The sequence below is a fragment of the Mobula birostris genome, chromosome 6 (assembly GCF_030028105.1).
Source record: "Mobula birostris isolate sMobBir1 chromosome 6, sMobBir1.hap1, whole genome shotgun sequence".
In the NCBI taxonomy this organism is placed as follows: domain Eukaryota; kingdom Metazoa; phylum Chordata; class Chondrichthyes; order Myliobatiformes; family Myliobatidae; genus Mobula; species Mobula birostris.
The window spans coordinates 167,666,760-167,681,477 of record NC_092375.1 but is presented as its reverse complement, the minus strand read 5'-3'; the positions used below and the strand labels follow the sequence as shown (position 1 = coordinate 167,681,477).

The window sequence follows — 14,718 nt, the reverse complement described above, 5'->3', positions numbered from 1 at the left end:
CTCACAATCACGATTGACACAGGTGCACCACCACCCTGTGTGATTATCCCCTTGCTCTACTCACTTTATGCTTAAGACTGTGAGGCTAAGCACAGCTGTAATGCCATGTTTAGGTTTGCTGAGGACACCACAGTCATTGGCTGAATCATAGGTGGTGACAAATCAGCATGTAGAAGGGAGATTGAAAATCTGGCTGAGTCATGCCAGAGCTTTAAACTTTCACCCAATGTCGGCAAAACCAGACCTGATTATTGATTACAGGAGGGGGAAACTGAAGGTCCAAGAGACAGTCTTCATCAGTGGATCAGATGTGGAGAGGGTCAGCAACATCAAATTCCTTGTGTTATCATCTCAGAGGATCTGTCCTGTGTCCAGCATGTATGTGCCATTACAAAGAAGGCACATTAGCACCTCTACTTTCTTAGAAGTTTGCAAAGATTCAGCACGCTATCTAAAGCTTTGAAAAACTTCCATAGATAAGCAGTTGAGAGTATACTAATGGGCTGCATCACAGCTTGGTGTGAAAACACCAATGCCTTTGAAGGGAGAAGCCTGTAACAAGCAGTTGGTAAAGCCCTCCCCACCATTGACAACAGATACAAGGAGTACTGTCACAGAAAAGCGCCATCCATCATCAAGGACTCCCATCATTAGGACATGCTCTCTTCTTGCTGTTGCCTTCAAGAAGGAGGTACATGAGCCTCTGGACCCATGCCACCAGGTTCAAGAACTGTTATTACCCCTCAACCATTAGGCTCTTGAACCAGAGGGGATAACTTCACTCAGCTTCACTCACCCTGACATTGAACTGTTCCTACAACCTATGGACTCACTTTCAAGAACTCCTCATCTCATGGTCTCTATGTTTATTGCTTATTTATTTATTATTATTATTTTGTTTGTTTTTTTTGTATTTGCAGAGTTTGTTGCCTTTTGCACATTGGTTGTTTGTCCATCTCGTGTGTGGGGCTTCATTGATTCTATTATGTTTCTTTGTATTTACTGTGAATGCTTGCAAGGAAATGAAACTCAGTAGTATATGGTGAAATGTATTTACTTTGATAATAAATTTACTTTGAACTTTGATACAATGAAAAGCTCGTCTTTGCATACTGCTCATACAGATCAAGTCATTACACAGTGCATTGAGATAGAACAAAGTAAAGCAATACTAATATAGAATAAAGTGTAACTGCTTTAGCAAAAGTGCAGGACAGGTAAGCAATAAAATGTAAGATCATTACCAGGTAGATTGTAATGTCAAGAGTCTATCTTCCTGTACTAGAGACCTATTTAATAGTCTTATTACAGCAGGGTAGAAGCCGTCTTTGTATCTTCTGCCTGATGGGAGAGGGGAGAAGAGAGAATGCCCATGGTGGGTAGGGTCTTTGATTATGCATTTGATTATGCTTTCACTTTACTGAGGCAGTGAGAAGTATGGACAGTCCATGGAGGAGAGGTTAGTTTCTGTGATATGCTGGACTATGTCCACAATTCTCCACAGGATTGAGACAGGATCATATGCACCACTCCTTTCCTGAATTCAATGACTGGCTCTTTTGTTTTGCTGACATTGAGGGAAAAGTTGACATCATGACACCATCCCACTAATCTCTCTATCTCTTTCCTGTGCTCGATGACTCGTCATTACTTGAGATACAGCCTACTACAGTGGTGTTATCTATAAACTTGTAGATGGAGTCAGAACAGAATCTGGCCATGGAGTTGAGTTTACAGGAAGTAGAGTAGGGGGCTTAGGACATAACATTGTGCTACATCAATGCTGAGAATAATCGTTGTGGAGATGTTGCAGCCTTTCCTTTCTGATTGTGATCTGTTGGATCTAGTTGTAGAGGGATGCATTGACTTCCAGAGTCTGGAGTTTGGTGAGGAGTTAGCTTTGAATTGTGGGTGGAGCTGTAGTCAATTTTAAAAGAAGTTCATTTGCTCCAGAGATGAGTATAGGGCTAGGGAGATGTTTGCTGTCGACCTATTTTGACACAAGGTGAATTGCAGTGAGTTGAGCTTGTCTGGAAGACTGGAGTTAATCTGTGCCATAACCAGCCTCTTATAGCAATTCATGATGGTAGATGTCAGAGCCACTGGGCAGTAGTTGTTAAGGCATTTAGTCATGTTTTTCTTGGATACTGGGATGAAAGTAGTCTTCTTAAAGTAGGAGGGAATCACAAACTGAAGCAGGGAGAGGTTAAAAATGTCTGCATTTTTATACCCTTGCCAAGCTTTATGTTGGCATTCTCCAGTGTAGCTCCATTCTTTTGAATGAGGTTTCTGACCTGACTAAAAATAATTTAGTAAGATTATTTACTTACTTTTCTTTATTTTAATTAATACTTTATACTTTATTGTCGCCAAACAGTTGGGACTAGAATGTACAATCATCACAGTAATATTTGATTCACACTCCCTGGATTACAAATATTAAATATTAAAAATAGTTCAAATTAGTAAATATTAAAATTTTAAATTATAGATCATAAATAGAAAATAGAAAAATGGGAAGTAAGGTAGTGCAAAAAAACTGAGAGGCAGGTCCGGATATTTGGAGGGTACGGCCCAGACCTGGGTCAGGATCCATTCATCAGTCTTATCACAGTTGGAAAGAAGCTGTTCCGAAATCTGGCCGTATGAGTCTTCAAGCTCCTGAACCTTCTCCCGGAGGGAAGAGGGACGAAAAGTGTGTTAGCTGGGTGGGCGTGTCCTTGATTATCCTGGCAGCACTGCTCTGACAGCGTGCGGTGTAAAGTGAGTCCACGGACAGAAGATTGGTTTGTGTGATGTGCTGTGCTGTGTTCACGATCTTCTGCAGCTTCTTTCGGTCTTGGACAGGACAACTTCCATACCAGGTTGTGATGCACCCTAGAAGAATGCTTTCTATGGTGCATCTATAAAAATTAGTGAGGGTTTTAGGGGACAGGCTTAAATTATTTTACATCTGGTAAATAATTTTTAATCTTTAAAAATTTTTAATTATATACAGTTATTTCTGTTGTTTATAAATCTTTGATTGTCAGAAGCAGTTAGAAACATTTGAGAAGATCTCATCAAAAGACAACCAACGTAATTTGGAAGTGGGGACTTGGGTTTCACAGCCCGAGGCCTGGTTGTTACTAGTATATTGGGGAATGGTTCACTTCATCAGAGGGCTATTAAAGCAAGGCTTCAAGCTTGATTAAGCCTATGGGGTTGCAAAGGATCAGTGAAGCCGCTGGGATCAAATGGGAAGTGTTAGGTGCTCAACTGAGCCTTTTTCCATAAGACATAGGAGCAGAATTGGGCTATTTGGCCCATTGAGTCTTCAATGCCATTCAACCATGGCTGATTTATTTTCCTTCTCAACCCCGTTCTCTTGAGGGAGAAACCCTTGACAGGCTTACTAATTGAGAACCTATCAACTTCCACTTTAAGTAGACCCAGTGATTTGGTCATCTGTGGCAATGAATTCCACAAATTCCCCACCCTCTGACTTGAATCCCATCCACCCCCACCTCTCTCTTCTAACAGGAGATCCTATTCTGAGACTGTGCCCTTGGGTTCTTGATTGTCCCAATACTTAAGATAATTTTTCCATGTTTACTTTAGAAAGGCCTTTCAATTTCTGGTAGGTTTCAATGAGATCCCTCCACATTCTTCTAAACTCCAGCAAGTACAGGCCCGTAGCCATCTAAAGCTTGTTATACGTTAACCTTTTCATTCCTGGGATCATTCTCGTAAACCTCTGGATCTTCTTCAATGCTAGCAAATCCTTTCTTACAGATGGGCTCAAAACTGCACACAATACTCTAAAGCCCGAAACGTCGACTGTTTACTCTTTTCCATAAACGCAGCCTGGCTTGCTGAGTTTCTCCAGCATTTTGCGTGTGTTGTTCACAATACTCCAAATGTGGTCTGAACAATCCCTTTAAAAGCCTCAGTATTACATCATTGCTTTTATATTCTAGTCCTCTTGAAATGAATTTTCATTAACTTTTCAGTGGAAGCTGCATGTTTTACAATGAATACAGGACTGTAGAATAGTATAGCATAGAAGGAAAGTTACTGGCCCATTAAGTCTGTGCCAGATATTTCAAATATATTGTTTTAATCATTCATATTACTTCATCTAAAATTGGATGACTTTTTTTAATCATATAATTGTGTATACTGAGACACAGTGCAGTGCCCATTGCATGTCCACTGATAAGATTCGAACAAAAATAGGCAATAGAAGATAGATAGAATTGCCAGGGCTTTGAAAAAAATCACTCTAATTATTCACCAGTATGTTTCTGTCAAGGTTCTGCAGCACACTAGGACTCAAAACCAAAAGTGACTCCAACTATTATACATAATTCTGCTCCTTAATTGGCAAGAACGAGGTGAAAAGTGGGATAGGGGAAATCCACAGAGACTAATGGGGCACATATCAGTGACTTCATCTGTACAGAAGTCCCTTAGGTGATTGAAATCAGCAAATATTTCATCAAGAGGAATATCAAGGAGCTTCATTCGCAAAAACCTGCCTGAATGATTATTGAGCAACTTATTTCAAGAGTTTTACATAAACTATATATTTATAGAAAAGAGAAGGAAATGATTGATGTTAATGCTGCAAAATTATGCAGCTGAATGCTGCACACATAACGTAAAGCATTTGAAGATAAGGTCAAGAAGACCGTCCTTCCAGATGGAAATCCAAATAAGAACAAAAGGGTTACGAAAGCTGTGATTTAAAAAAAAATGATGTTGAATCTATATAGTTTCTTTCTACCTTTTGGCAAATACTAGTTTCTCAATGTTTGTTCATTTGAATGATTACTTAAAATAAAAACATTATGGATACAAAAGAGTGCACCGTTTCTAATTTTGCTAAAGATCGAAAGTCAGCTTGGGCAATGAATCTTGAGGTAGATGCAAAAACATCTGTAAATGTGTTTAGGCAGGGTAAGTGAGAGGGCAAGAAGTTGGTAGATGGGGAATAAAGTAGGAAATTGTGATGCTGATTTTTAATATGAAGAAGCAGATAGGAATATAATACTGTATGACAGTTTTGCTTTTACAGAGTCAGAAATTAGTATTCAGAGGGAACTTGGTGAATTGGCTCATGAGGGCAAAAGCATTCATACTTTTTAAGGTTTGTCCATCGTCTTCAATGAAGACCTCAACACCATTAGTACTTTTCACGAGGTCAAGTTGCTAGCTCGATGCTCAACCCAACATGGATGGGAGAGCGTGCACGGGAGCGGCCGGATTCGAACTCTGGACCTCTCGCCCCGAAGTCCAGCGCTAATGCCACTACGCCACCAGCGGGCTATTATGATGGTGTTGAGACTAGCTCCTGATTTGGATTTAAGTGAGGTAGAGTTACGCAGCATCAGCCTCACTCTCTCTTTCTAATTCTCATCTGGATCCAGTAGCAAGACAAGAATCGAGATGGCTGGAGATGGGACTAGGCGCAGTGGATAACCAGGATGTCTTCTGTGTCTTGTCGTGCTTTACATATTCCACGACGCTTGCAGAGACTGCGTTCTTGACTGTTGAACCTTCCATTGGTCTCGTCCACTCAATCCGCCGGAGTCTGTCTTCATATGCTGGGATAGACATCTCCCTATCTCACTGAGGGTTTGCGACCCGTCGACTACCTTCTCCTGGCTTAACCAGCTTGTCGAAGCCATTGCCAGGGGTGTGGCCGCTGTCACATTTAAACAGCTACGAGGAGCCATAGGTGAGAACTGAGTGCTAGATGGGGACCGAAGGTGGACTAACCGCCTTGAAAATGACGCGACATGTTCCGCCCAGAAGAGGTACTACCCCTCCCTGACACCCCATACACTCCATTACATACTCAGCAAGCATTTGGAAGGGGAGATATTATTGGCCTTTATTGTAGGAGCTGTAGTACAAAAGCATAGCACTTGCAAGAAATATCCAGCAGGTCAGTCACCATTTGAAGAGACAGAAAACTGAATTAGAATTGCAAGTTGACCTTTCATCAGAATTTGACACAAACTGGAATTGCTTGTTATCTGAAAGTGTTGAATTGATTATGAGTGCTAAGGGCTGCAATAAGTCTTGGAGTCATAGAAAAGTACAACACAGAAACAACCACTTTGGCCCATCTAGTCCATACTGATCCATTTAAACTGTCTACTCCCATTGACTTGCACCGGGACCATAGCCCTCCATACCTCTACCATCCATGTACCTATCCAAACTTCTCTTAAATGTTGAATTTGAGCTTGCATGGACCACTTGTGCTGACAGTTTGTTCCATGCTCTCTCAACCCTCTGAGTGAAGAAGTTTCACCCTCATGTTCCCCTTAAACTTTTCCCCTTTTACCCTTAACCCATGAGCTGGTTGTAGTCCCACCCAACCTCAGTGGAAAGAGTCTGCTTGCATTTACCCTTTCTGCACTCCCCATAATTTTGTATACCTCTATCAAATCTCCTTTCAGTCTTTCCTTATAATTCGGGCCCTCCGGATCCTGCAACATCTTTGTAAATTTTCTCTGTACTCTTTCAATCTTATTTACATATTTCCCAAGGTTAGGTGACCAAAACTGCACGCAGTATTCCAAATTAGTCCTCACTAATGTCTTACAGTACTGCAACATAGCATCCCATTGCCTGTACGCAATACTTCGATAATGAAGGTCAATGTGCCAAAAGCTTTCTTTATGACCCTGTCTATCTGTGATGCCACTTTCAATGAATTATGGACCTGTATTCCCAGATCCCTTTGTTGTGCCACACTCCTCAGTGCTTTGCTGTTCACTGTGTAAGATCTACCCTGGTTGCTCCCTTTGAAGTGCAACACCTCACATTTGTCTGCATTAAATGCCATCTGCCATTTTTCAGCCCATTTTTCCAGCTGGTTCAAATCCTGCTGCAAGCCATGATGGCATTCTTTGCTGTACACTACACCCCCAATCTAGGTATCATCCGCAAATTTACTGATCCAGTTAACTACATTATCATCCAGATTGTTGATATAGATGATAAACAACATCACACCCAGCACCGATCCCTGCAGCACTCCACTAGTCATAGGCCTCCAGTCAAAAAGGCAATCATGTATTACCACTCTCTTGCTTCTCCCACAAAACCAATGTCTAATCCAATTTACTAACTCGTCTTGAATGCCGAGCAACTGAACCTTCTTGACCAAGGCAGGACTTTATCAAAGGCCTTGCTAAAGTCCATGCAGACAACATCCACGACCTTGCCTTCATCGGGTTTCCTAGTAATTTCCTCGAAAAACTCTATAGGATTGGTTGGAAAAGACCAACCATGCCCCAAGCCATACTGACTATCCTTAATCAGTCCGTGTCTATCCAAATAATCATATACCAGTCCTTTAGAATACCTTCCAATAACTTTCCTAATACTGACGTCAGGCTCACAAGCATATAATTTCCTGGTTTATTTTTAGAGCCTTTCTTTCACAGTGGAACAGCATTGGTTATCCTCCAATCCTCTGGTACCTCACCTGTTGCTAAGAATGATTTAAATATCTCTGCTACAGCCTCAACAATTTCTGCATGCTTCCCACAGAGTCTTTATTCGAAGATGAGATGCTATTTCTTGCACTGAATTGTTCACTGAGCTTTGTTAAAGCAGTGTAAAAGACCAAAGACCGACAGTTAAGTGCTTATGGCATGGAGAGTTATTGAATGTGGTCAATCGCAAAGGGCTTTCTTGTCTTCTATTTCTTCGACTTATTCTGTTTTTATTCCTATGAGGTCTTGCGTGTTAGAACATTTAAACTTGCCTCCTGTCACTAATTATAAGCAAATAAAAGTTGTGCTTAAAGTTCAACTTAGATGCCTGCTATATTTTGAAAAGTTTAGTGTTTTGCTACATAATAAAGTTGTGGTATTGAAAATGAGGGATAAGACCATAAGATATAGGAGCAGAAGTAGGCCATTCGGCCCATCGAATCTGCTCCACCATTCAATCATGGGCTGATCCAATTCTTCCAGTCATCCCCACTCCCCTGCCTTCTCCCCATACCCTTTGATGCCCTGGATAAAACTGATTAAAACAATCTAGTGCAGTGATGTACTACACACAGAGCTAGAAAATAATGACACGCAGTCTGTAAGTTGCACTCAAGACTAGTTTATTCAAACTTCGCGGCACTGGCTTTTACGCAGTTCCATTCCTGCCCTCTCCGGGTGGAAATGACGTCAGAGGTGCATTACAGAAGTCTCTTCCTGCGTGCGGGCTTTCTCCCCTTACTGGTGAAGAAGAAGGCCCAGCTCCATTTTGGGGCTGGCCTCTCTGCTGATGCGCACACCATTTTGTGAGCCGGTTCACCTGCGTAGAAAGTGGGTTGCCACATAACCCCCCCCTCCCAGAACCGGTGATACACCCCGCAATGTCCACAGTCTGGATCAGTCTCTGTTTGGGTGGTCTGCCTCTGCGCCGCGGTGCCTGAACCTCAACTGGCTGCGCCAAGTCCACGTGGGCCGGTTTGAGTCGGTCCACCGTGAAAACCTCCTCTTTCCCCCCAATGTCCAGAACGTACGTGAACCCGTTGTTCCTGATCACCTTGAAGGGCCCCTCGTACGGCCGCTGTAGCGGTGCCCGGTGTGCGCCCCTTCGTATAAGTACAAACTTATAGTTCTGCAGGTCTTTGAGTACGCAGGTCGGGATCTGTCTGTGCTGTGAAGTCACTACAGGGGCCAGGTGGCTGAGCCTTTCATGTAGTCTGTCCAGGACTGCTGTGGGTTCTTCCTCTTGCCCCCTTGGGGCAAGATATGAACTCTCCTGGGACGACCAGGGGTGCGCCGTACACCAGCTCGGCCGACGAGGTATGCAGATCCTCTTTGGGTGCTGTGCAGATTCCAAACAGAATCCAGGGAAGCTCGTCCACCCAGTTAGGCCCTTTCAGGCGGGCCATGAGAGCCGACTTTAAGTGATGGTGGAAACGTTCCACTGGTCTGTTCGACTGTGGGTGGTAGGCAGTTGTGTGGTGTGGCTGTGTTCCCAACAGGCTGGCCACAGTCGACCACAGGCTGGAGGTGAACTGGGCGCCTCTGTCGGAGGTAATGTGAGCCGGTATCCCGAAGTGTGCTACCCAGGTTGCAATCAGCGCTCGAGCGCAGGAATCGGCGGTGGTATCGGTGAGCGGGACCGCCTCTGGCCATCTTGTGAACCAGTCTACCATAGTTAGGAGGTACCGCGCTCCTCGCGACACTGGGAGGGCCCCACGATTTCCACATGAATGTGGTTGAACCTCCGGCGGGTGGGTTCGAACTTCTGCGGCGGAGCTTTGGTGTGCCACTGCACCTTGGCTGTTTGGCACTGCGTGCACGTTTTGGCCCATTGGCTGACTTGTTTGTGAAGTCCATGCCAACAAACTTGCTGGAGACCATCCGGATGGTTGTCCTGATAGATGGGTGCACCAAGCCGTGTATGGAGTCGAAAACTTGCCGCTGCCGGGACGATGGGGCGAGGTTGGCCGGTAGCCATGTCACACAGGAGGATCCTCCCACCTGGGCCTACGTGGAAGTCTTGCAGCTGCAAACCCTGTAGCTGGGCATCTTGTCGTCTGCCTGCTGTGCCTCCACCAGTGCTGCATAGTCCACCCCCTGGGACAGGGTCTGGAGAGTGCGTCCGCCATGACATTGTCCTTTCCCGAGACATGCTGGATGTCCGTCGTGTACTCGGAGATGTAGGACAGATGTCGTTGCTGGCAGGCTGACCAGGGATCGGACACCTTCGTGAATGCGAAGGTCAACGGTTTGTGGTCCATGAACGCGGTGAATGGCCTGCCTTCTAAGAAGTACCTGAAATGCCGGATTGCCAGATATAGTGCCAACAACTCCCGGTCGAAGGCACTGTACTTGGGTTTGGGTGGCCAATGGTGCCTGCTGAAGAACACCAGGGGTTGCCAGCACCCCTCAATGAGTTGCTCCAGCACCCCACTGACTGCTGTGTTGGATGCGTCCACTGTGAGGGCAGTTGGAACGTCCGTTCTGGGGTGCACCAGCATCGCAGCATCTGCCAAGGCTTCCTTGGCTTTAACGAAAGTGGCTGCGGTCTCTTCGTCCCAAGTAATGTCCTTGCCTTTACCCGACATCAGGGTGAACAAAGGGCGCATGATATGGGCTGCTGAGGGGAGGAAGCGATGGTAGAAGTTCAACATACCAAGGAACTCCTGCAGGCCTTTGACTGTGTTGGGCCAGGTGAAGTGGCGGATTGCATCTACCTTGGCGGGCAGAGGTGTAGCCCCGTCTTTAGTAATCTTGTGGCCCAGGAAGTCGATGGTGTCGAGTCTGAACTGGCATTTGGCCGGGTTGATCGTGAGGCCGAAATCACTCAGGCGGGAGTAGAGCTGGCGGAGGTGGGACAGATGCTCCTGACGACTACTGCTGGCTATGAGGATATCGTCCAAATAGATGAACGCAAAGTCCAGGTCGCGTCCCACCGCATCCATTAGCTGCTGGAACGTCTGTGCGGCATTCTTCAGGCCGAACGGCATTCGGAGGAATTTGAACAGGCCGAACGGGGTGATGAGTGCTGTTTTGGGGATGTCTTCAGGGCGTACCGGGATTTGATGGTATCCCCAGACGAGGTCTACTTTGGAAAAGATGCTTGCCCCGTGCAGGTTTGCTGCAAAGTCCTGTTTGTGCGGCACAGGGTAGCGGTCTGGAGTTGTAGCCTCGTTCAGTCTGCGGTAGTCGCCGCATGGTCTCCAGCCCCCAGCTGCTTTGGGCACCATGTGCAGGGGGGAGGCCCATGGGTTGTCAGACTGCCGTACGATCCCCAATTCCTCCATCCTCTTGAACTCCTCCTTCGCCAGGCGGAGCTTGTCCGGGGGGAGCCTTCGTGTGCGGGCTTGGAGGGGTGGTCCCTACATTGGAATGTGGTGCTGTACTCTGTGTCTGGGCATGGCTGCCGTGAACTGCAGTGCCAGAACCAATGGAAAGTCCGCCAGGATTCTGGTGAATTCGTTGTCAGACAGCATGATGGAGTCCAGTTGTGGGGCCGGCAACTTGGCTTCACCCAGGGAGAACATCTAGAAAGTCTTGGCATGGACCAGTCTTTTCCCTTGCAAGTGGACCAGCAGGCTGTGAGCTCGCAAGAAATCCAGCCCGAGGAGTGGTTGGGCCATGGTGGCCAGTGTGAAGTCCCACGTGAACCGGCTGGCGCCGAACTGCAGCTGCACTGTGCGGATGCCATAGGTCCATATTGTGCTGATGTTTGCGGCCCTCAGGGTGGGTCCCGGCTCCCTGTTGTGGGTGTCATACCCCGTCGGGGGTAAGACGATGATTTCTGCTCTGGTGTCGACCAAGAAGCGGCGTCCCGACTGTTTGTCCTAGACGTACAAGAGGCTGTCTTGGTGGCCAGCTGCCGTAGCCATTAGTGACGGCTGGTCCTGGTGTTTCTCGGGAACTTGCAGGGTGGGCGACACCGGCGGGCTTCTGTGCCCCACCGCTGATGGTAGAAACACCACTGTTCATTGGCCTCCTCACTCCTGCCTCTGGATTGTGTGCGCTTCAGTGCCGGGCCTGGTCTGGCTTGCTGTTGGGTGCGTGGCTTGGTAATCTGTTCGACAGATGCCCTGCTCTCCCTCTTGGCTTTCCACAGCACTTCTGCCTGGGCCACCACCTTCCGGGGGTCACTGAAATCTGCGTCAGCCAGCAGCAGATGTATGTCCTCGGGCAGTTGCTGTAGGAACGCCTGCTCAAACATGAGGCAGGGCTTGTGTCCTTCAGCCAGGGCCAGCATCTCGTTCATTAATGCTGATGACAGCCTGTCTCCCAAACCGTCCAGGTGCAGCAAGTGGGCACCTCGCTCACGCCGTGAGAGGCCAAATGTCCCTATGAGCAGCGCTTTGAATGCTGCATACTTGCCTTCTTCCGGGGGTGACTGTATGAAATCCTCAACCTGGGCGGCTGTCTCCTGGTCAAGGGAGCTCACCATGTAATAGTAACGTGTGGAATCAGAAGATATCTGCCGAATCTGGAACTGGGCTTCTCCTTGGTCAAACCACATGCGTGGTCGCAGTGTCCAGAAGGTTGGCAGTTTTAGCGAAACTGTGTGAACAGATGAAGAGTCGATCATCTTTGGTCCAAATCCCGTATGGACCATGGGGGTCACCATTGTAGCGATGTGCTACACACAGAGCTAGAAAATAACGACATGCAGTCTGTAAGTTGCACTCGAGACTAGTTTATTCAAACTTTTTGGCACTGGCTTTTATGCAGTTCCGTTCCTGCCCTCTCTGGGTGGAAATGACGTCAGAGATGCATTACAAAAATCTCTGCCTGCGCGTGGGCCTTCTCCCCTTGCCGGTGAAAAAGAAGGCCCAGTGCCATTTTGGGGCTGGTCTCTCTGCCGACGTGTGCACCATTTTGTGAGCCGGTTCACCTGCGTAGAAAGTGGGTCGCCACACTAGATAATTTCCATGTAAATAAAATCATAAGACATAGGAGCAAAATTAGGCCATTTGGTCCACCATTCTTCATAGCTAATTTGTTATCCCTCTCAACCCCATTTCAAGATTCAAAGATTCAAGATTCAAAGAACTTTATTGTCATTCTAACCGGACATCAGCTCTGCAGGGCAGAATGAGACAGCGTTTCTCAGGGGCAGTGCAATCATAACATAAGAAACGCAACACTAAATAATAAACATAACAATAAATAGTAAAACACAATAACCACATGTCAGTTAAAATCAGTTATAAGTGTCCAGTGCACGTTAAAAGTGTCCAAAGCAGAGTCAGGTGGAGCAGCTATTTAGCAGTCTGACTGCCTGTGGGAGGAAGCTGTTTAGTAGCCTTGTGGTTTTAGTTTTGATGCTCCTGTAATGTTTGCCTGATGGCAGAAGAACAAACAGTGCATGGAGAGGGTGTGAGGGGTCTTTAATGATGTACCGTGTCTTCTGGAGGCACCGACTCTGAAAGAGGTCTTGGACAGAAGGTAGGGAGACCCCAGTAACCTTCTCTGCTCCCCTAACCACCCTCTGCAAGGCTTTTTTGTCGACAGCACTGTAGCTGGAGGACCAGGTTGTGAAGGAAAAGGTCAGCACACTCTCAACAACGCCCCTGTAGAATGTAGTTAAGATGTTAGTGGGGAGTGATGCTTGTTTAAGCTTCCTCAGAAAGTGCAATCTTGGCTGGGCCCATTCTTCTGCCTTCACCCTTTAGCCATTGACACCCAATAAAAGATGCTCTTGGATTCAATTGAAAGACTTAATATCCTTTCAAGGGTATAATTTGCATAAAGTATTTACAGTGGAATTCAACACAGTTCTCTGAAGGTGGCATACTGTATAGGATGGTAAAGGCATTTGGCATGCTTACCTTCACCACTCAAAGCATTGAGAAAAGAAGATGGAACATTGTGTTGCCTCTGTATAAAACCTTTGGCCAACTGCCATAATGTAGGAAGAATATGTAGACTTTGGATAGGGTTCATAACAGATTTGTCATGATGTTGCCCGGATTGGAGTGTATTTTGCCGTAAAAGGAGGTTGGATAAACTTGGATTGTTTTCCCTGGAGTGTCAGAGACCGAGGTGTGACCTGAGGCATAGATGATCAGCGTCTTTTTTCCCAGGGTGGAAATATCAAATACAGGAGGGCATATGATTAAGATGAGAGGGGAAAGTTTAAAAGAAATGTGCAAGACAAGTTTCTTTAACAAAGAGTGGTAAGTGCCTGAAATACACTGCCAGAGGAAGTGGTAGAAGCAGATACCATAGCAATTAAGTAACATGTGAACAGGCAGTGAATAGAAGGACATGGGCTGTGTTGAGGCACATGGGATTGGTTAGCTTGGGATCATGGTCGGTGTAAGCATAGTGAGCTGAAAGGCCTGTTCCTCTGCTGTACTGTCTTATGCTCTTTGTGCAATTTTATCAACCTCTGAAATGGTTTCCTGCAGTCTACCTTATCTTTACTCATAGTAATTTTATGTATCTCAACCATGTGTCCTCTTTTCCTCCTCCACTGCAGGGAAAATAGATCTCCTAAGAGGAAATAGCTTTGGAAGTCACATAGTTCAGGGCAAATTTGAGATGGATAATCAATAACTCTTTAAAATAAACACTTTGGATTTTTCTTTCAATTTAAAAAATTTCATTTTCAGTATCTGTCAGATGGGCAGGAGAGCAATCTTGCCTCCAGCCTAATAAAACTCACTCAAAACTCTAACAATGTTCTGTGCCAGGCTTTATTAGAATATTATCAGTGAACTAACGGTGCCTAATATGTGCTGATTGATGACTGTGGGAGATCACCAGCATTAAGGGCAAGGCTGAGGCAATCCTGTATAGAAAGAGGTGTTGACAGGCATGAGGATACTTGAACCTGAGATGGCCATCTACACTCTTTCTGATCATATCAAAGTACTTAGTAAAGTGAGCTGAGATTACCTGCCCGTGGTTCTTTGCTCTGTACTCAGTTTCATCAGGTAGAAGGTGCCCTTCATCCAGTGGAAGATCTGGGCTGCCCCACTGCCCAAAGTGCGTTAGAGAATTGTGATTGGAACATTTTAAGGATCCTACTGCCTGCTTCGTTGTAACAAATGTGTATTTTGAGGTTTGCTTTGAAATTTTATTGTGGTATTTTTTTCAGAAAAATGGAGTTACAGATTTTTTTGTTGTCTCTCTTCTTCACTTCTCCATTTGTGCTTTAACCTTGATATCCTTCTCTACAGTTACATACTGTAAATGTTGCCTGACACATCAATTTAAATGAACTGTT

The 14,718-nt window shown here is 45.6% G+C and overlaps 1 protein-coding gene across 3 annotated transcripts in view; it reads left to right on the top strand.

Moving 5' to 3' along the window:
• LOC140199556 (juxtaposed with another zinc finger protein 1-like) overlaps positions 1-14,718 on the top strand; it is a 350,439-nt gene that overhangs the window by 106,403 nt on the left and 229,318 nt on the right. The window lies entirely within an intron of this gene.